The following is a 6,673-nucleotide window of genomic DNA, read 5'->3' as shown; positions in this document are numbered from 1 at the left end:
CTGTATAGAATCATCATTGCCAGGTTAACACATTAATGTATTCCATGTCACCATATTATCAATTATTCATTGCTTGTACTGTTAATATATAGAAACGTTCATTTAATGTCCGTAGTATGTTATCACCTTCTACTCCTCTTTTTAAGAAATGGCATCTCCCGATTACCAAAGACGCAGTGTAAAAAAAAAAAAATGATGTCGCTTTTGGGCCGTACGTGAAACTAAAATATATCTTCTGTGTCTTTTAGTTAGGATCCAGGGGTAGTATCTGTTCTGTCTAAAGACGGTATAATGATATTGTGGGATTTTTTGTTCAAGCTGGATATCCATACGATGGAAATGTGTCACAGGCACCTATAAGGATAATGGGGATAAACCGTAATAACCAGATATATTCTGATACTACATTAAGCAAATTAATTAGATAAATACTTTTAGAGTTTTAACAAAAAAAGGGTGCCATCATATGGCAGGGTATCCATTCACGATAAACGTCCATAGAATACCCAGCAACAATATATTACATATAAACGATGCTGCTGTGGAATATCCACAGGTCCCGCTAATTTTGTTATTATCTCGATATATACACGTGGCAGCTAAATAAATCTAGTTATAATATATTTTGTTTATTCAAATCAACTTTTTTCGGTTTTAGAAATACAGTTATGACATTAGTTTAGGCACGCATGGCGTGGTTGGTCTGCTTTGCATCGGAGAAAAATGGGTCGCTTGTCATACATACAGGAAGGCAGAGAGTTTAGTTTTATATTATTTAAGAGACACCAAATATCCTAACAATTTTCCTGAAAGTAGACCACATATTGGATTTATGAAAGCATAAAACACGCCTATTTTCATCTATGAAAATAAAACAAGAAATAACTCTCATAGCTTATAGAGAAACAAACTTACTTCTGTTTTTAAAGGAAATCGGTATCAGTAATAGTAATTGTAAATTAATTAACTATGAATAAAAATTAAATAAAATAAATCAATTTTAAATAATATTTCTAAATAGAACAATAAAAACCATTAAGTTATAACAAACAATTAATAATAGGGATATAGTTAATAAAATAGATTTTCTTTAATGTAACATGTGAATGGGGTTACTTCTTGAGTGTGGATTTCCTTTGAATAAATAGTTTATATAGAAATAATTTCTTAGAACTGCACACCTGTGGAACTCTGTTCCGTCTGCCTGCTTCCCACCTGACTACAACCTGGATGTCTTCAAGTCCAATATAAACAAATTCCTGATGAACCGCCCCTTTAAGTAGACACTTTTATTAAATCCCCACACTAACGTACTGTACATTCAATAACCCTTATCCCTGAGTGGCTTCCGGGCCTTGATAAGTGGTAACCACCTTGTAAAAAAAAAAAAAAAACGAACAGGAATATTTTTTTTGTTCGTTCACAATATATAGTCTGCCTGTCTGTCTGTCTGTCTCTCTCTCTCTCTCATAAGCCACCATTATTCTTCTGATTAGAACATTTGAAAAAAACATCACTATCGAACACCATACAGACTTTACTTAAGCTCCAGCCCCTGTCCCATTGCCGCAATGTTTTTTTTTACACAGTGATCACCACTTATCAAGGCCCGGAAGCCACTCAGGGATAAGGGTTATTGCAAGTACATTACGTTAGTGTGGAGATTTGATGAAGTGTTTACTCAAGGGGGCAGTTCATTAGGAATTTGTTAACGTTGGGCTTGAAGACATCCAAGTTGTAGTCCGGTGGGAAGCAGGCAGACGGAACAGAGTTCCACAGGCGTGCAGTTCTAAGAAAGAAGCTTTGTTCATGGAATCTACGTTTTGATTTAGGCACAGATATAGAGTGGGGGAAATTTTTCACAGTGGCATGTTATTTAATCTATGGGGAGTATCGCTGTGCCTATTTTACAAATATTTTAATGAAATGTGTTCTGATGAACTCGTTTCACTTTTACCCCCTCGACGTACATATCCTCGACAAACCCGCTTAACAATAAGAACTCACCCCTTCACTGTTGATGTCCCTAAATGCCAGAAAGCTTTCTATTCTAATAGTTTCTGCCCTCGAACAGCTAGACTTTGAAATTCCCTTCTTGCTACCTGTTTTCCTGGCTGTACTGATATGCAGAAATGTAGCATAAACAAATATCTTGTTAATCTTTCCTAGACATGGCCCCAAATAGCCCCTTACGTCCAAGTGGTGATATGCTTTGTAAGGGGGGAACATGAGTAAAAAAAAAAAAAAAAAACCATGCCACGAGGAAGTAAAAGAAAAAAAGCACAAATTGTTGCTATGCCTGAATATGGTATTGTATCGTCGAAACTTTGTCGATTTTAAATAAATAAATGTTTATTTAAAATAAAATAATTCTGTATTATATTGACTTCCTAAACTTACAACTTTCAACTAAAACTAGGAAATGACATCTTCAAAATTTTTTTTTTTTTTTGTTTTTTTTTTTTAGAGGAAAATTGCTGTTGTTGTTTTAGACTTTGCAGAGCATGATTGAGTTTTGCAAAAAGAAATGGAAAAAAACAATAAGATCAGTGTTTGGTGCATTTTTGGTCAGGAAGCTATTGAGACATCCTGATCTGATATACAGACCTTGATTTTGGGGGCCTACAAAAGAATTTTGCTATTCCATAATTCTCAGTGTTCTTTAAGTTGCAAATAACAGTTTTACTGCGATTTACCTTAGCTGCTATCGCTTGCTGTGACAAATCTTGCTTATGGAATCCTAGAATTTGAGAGTGCTCAACTTCAGTTAGTTTTCTTGCTTTAGGCATGGTAACACCTTTACACGGTGATTGCTAATCTCTAACTGAACTAAAAACATTAGAATTACTATGAATCTAACAATTTATACCTGTGGTCTTATAATTTTGATCATGTGTAAAAAGCCTAATTTAATAAAAATGCAAATTTTTAAATAAAATTTTTGGAATGTACCTTTTTGTTTCCTTAACCTTTTAGATTGTAGTATTAGTAACCTTAAGTCGGAAGAGTTTAAAATCTATCCTTAAAAAAAGGTTTCTTTTTTTAGAGATTTTTAAGTGGTCTTAAATTTTTGATCAGCAGTGTATAATTTCAGGTCAGCTTGAGATTTTTATTACAAACTGAAGAGAGTAATTACAGTTGTTTCGTATTTTATTTTCTAAATAACCCGATTTTATTTATTTAATGAGAATGAGTGTTCGCCGCTAATGTTAGAATCTCGATACATTTTGATCGAAATAAGCAGATTGTATCTAGTTACTTTTTGTCTGCAATTGTAACCGTGACATAGTGGATAAAGTGCTCGGTAAAATTCGGGTGTAAAGTTACACTCTTCTGGAGGTTGAAGGTTCAATCCTCAACGCGGGCGACCTTCAAAATACAATTGCGAATTACTTAGGACGTCTACTCATTTGTAGCTGATGGAACAAAAGCATGCTACTCCCCGTAGATTAAATAACATGTTCCGTTTTAAATTCAATGCATTCTTTTTTATTTACAATGTTTTCTTATTATATACAAATAGCAAGGTGACCTGACGTTGCCCAGGATTGGATGATGATCAACGAATATTTCACACTCCCATATTTTTATTGTCTTCGAAATCGGTGAAATCGACCATTTTTCAATCAAATTAATTGATTACCTGCTCCAGTTGGGGACCCATTGCAGTGCACATGGAGAAAACTTTACATGTCTCTTGCAGTGACTTAGTTCACAGTGCATTAAAGTCTACATTGCACTGTAGAGAACCTACTGTTTTATAAAATTATGCTTATATATAATGGTTTGAATTTAAGTTTAAAATGCAAAAGTCAAGTATCATGCTTCAATTGTGTTTTAAATACAAGCATTAATTTCGAACGCACCCATGTCATATCAAAAGAACCTACTGTTGATTTTATATACCTGGCCTTACTGTTTGTGCAGTGATAATGGCTTGAATTTAAATTTAAATTGCAAAAGTCAAGTATCATAGTGCAGTTATGCAGTTATGCTTTGAACAGAAACATTCATTTCGAACGCATCCCTGTCATAGCAAAGAACCTACTGTTGATTTTGTATGTCCTGCCTTTCGGCTTGTGTGGTAATAAAACTTTTTAAATGCACATGTGATGTTAGGCTATGTAAGGGTTAACTTCGGTCAAAATTGTCTGTTCCTTCTCTCATCAGATTATTTCGATTATTGATACTTATCAAAGACATTCCAATACAAAACCTAGATAGAGATTGCAGATGTTGCTATTTTACCTTTATTTGAGACTAGCGGGGGGTACCCGGCGTTGCCTGGGTGTTTGGAGGTGTGTGTGGTTTTGGGTAAATCAAAACACCCGGATGTTTGTGTCAGAGGGGGGGGATAAAAAAATGTTTTGGTAGGTAAGTATGAGGATCAAACCTGAACCCATGAGGCGAATTTGGAAATTAAAGTGTGAAAAAGAAACGTGCGACGTTAATCATTGGGCCACCGCGAAATACAAACAGAAATACGTTTGGATTTATTTAACTATTTAGAATTGGCAGGTGCACGTTTTAATGACTTAATGAGGTCAACTTTGACTGCAGGACAGTATTTTATTTACTGCGGCAACGCTTTTTTTAATTTTTATTTTCCAAGATGTTGGGGGAGGGGACCAGCTCCCCATAAAAAGGGGATTGTCCAAATTGAATAGCAATTGTCTGATATAAGGAAAATTTCCACATTGATCAAAGCTGATTGCTTTTGGACATTTCTGGCAATCGTGATCGGAAAAAAATACCGCCAGAATTAGTGCCACTTTTATCATACGAAAAAACCTAATCCACATGCGGCGAGTGAAAAATGTTGAATATTTATCTTTTCAAAGTCGAGCGAATTAAATAGACAGCCGACCTCTGTTGTTAACTCGTATATATTATGATTTATATGTGATGTAAAAAGTTTTAAGAAGTTGTGAGCCGACCGACCACTTCACAGAAAAAAAGCCTTTCTTGGACTTACACAAAAAGCGAACATACATACACACAAACACATTTTCGCTTTTATATATATAGACTAGCGGCAGTACCCAGTGTTGCCCGGGTGTTTGCAGGTGTGTGAAAGAAGAAAAGAAATTAGGCCAAGGTGTTAAAAAAAAATGGTAGTAGCAGGAAGGGAGGGCCAAGATGGAGAGAGGTGTTAAAAAAAAAAAAGTGGTAGTAGGCAGGTAGGCTCGAACCCTTGACACGAAGGCAGAAAAGAAAGTGTAAAAAAACCTGACGCGTTACGGATGCTCCATCATCTGACTGGAAGTTCGCAACGTTGAAATTAAGAAAAGTATCAAACTGACATGACGATACGATGACTTGCAAAAAATAGGGACACCAAAAAATGACACCTTCCTGTAGGAAACCAGACAGTTCAGGGTGAAGGAATTAGTGTTTTTGACCAATTTTTCGATATTTGTTGTCCAAAGGGTCAAGGTTTAAAATGATATTGGTTTTGTGAGGTACCATCGCCTCTGTCGAAAGTTTTTGCGATACATACAAACTCACACACATTTTGCCTTTTATATATATAGACTAGTGGGGGTACCCGGCGTTGCCCAGATGTTGGGGGGGGTATGTAGGAGAGGGTGATCCTGTTTTAATATTATAAAAAAACACGATGTTAAGAAAAATTGGAAAAACCAAAACAAAGCAAATAGCAAACAAACGTAAAAAAAAAAGGAAAAAAAAGATGTAAAAGAGGAAAAAATGTTTAGGTAGAAAGTCAGGCTCGAACCCGAAGCATCGAGGCTAAAGCGAAAAAAAATGCTGAACACGTTATCCCTACGCCAAAGAGACATACACTTAATTACGGATAAAATTAAAGCTTTAAAAACACTTGCAGGTGGTTGAAACTAACGTCAACGTTTTCTAGGTCAAACATGACATCATTGTCGTAGTAGCAGGAGCAGAGAAAAACAGGAACGATTTTTTCGGCACCCCTCGCTGTACAAAACTAATGATTTTAGGGTGAAGGAATTGATTTTTTTGGCCAATTTTTCAATATTTGTCGGGCAGAGGTTGGAGCTTTAAAATGATACCTATCTGCCGAAAATCCGTGGCCCGTGTTGAAAGTTTTTGCGAGACATACAAACACACATACATATATATATACATACATACACACATTTTCGCTTTTATATATATATAGACTAGTGGGAAGGGGTGGGCGCCCAGCATTGCCTGATTGTAAAAACAAAAATTGTGACAGAGGGGAGTAGGGGTGCATTGCTTGGTCGTAAAATCCACTTAAATATGATATTTTAATTTTTAAAAAAAAAATTGTGAGAATGGATGCAGAATGGGGAGCAGGTGGACACTGTTGCCTGATCGGAACAAAAAAAAAAACAGAACTTGGGTACCATCAGCCAGAAGTGAAACTGAAAGCAAAATTTTGTAAGCAAAAAAAAAAAAATGCTGCGTGCTGGCCGCACATCACTTAAGTAAATGAATGCGTTATTGATGGGACGATGAAGACACAGATGTTATCCCATTTAGCTTTTTAAAACAAAAGAACGAAATGACAGTGTCGAAAGCAAGGTTTTATCCGACCCTCCATTCAAACAAAACAACGTTTCTACACAAGTAATTTCTGCTAATAAGTGACGATTTTTCCCCAGTTTTTTGATATTATGTGCCCGAGAGATCGTTTTTTAATGGTACCATATTCGTG

At 35.7% G+C, this 6,673-nt stretch overlaps 1 protein-coding gene across 3 annotated transcripts in view; it reads left to right on the top strand.

Annotated features, from left to right (window-relative positions):
• Nucleotides 1-6,673, top strand: part of LOC145248226 (monocarboxylate transporter 12-B-like) — an 88,463-nt gene that overhangs the window by 7,998 nt on the left and 73,792 nt on the right. The window lies entirely within an intron of this gene.

Source organism: Euprymna scolopes, chromosome 26 (genome assembly GCF_053919585.1).
Source record: "Euprymna scolopes isolate OS-2025 chromosome 26, ASM5391958v1, whole genome shotgun sequence".
Lineage (NCBI taxonomy): Eukaryota > Metazoa > Mollusca > Cephalopoda > Sepiida > Sepiolidae > Euprymna > Euprymna scolopes.
Note: the sequence above shows the minus strand (reverse complement) of the source record. Positions and strands in the feature narration are given on the sequence as shown.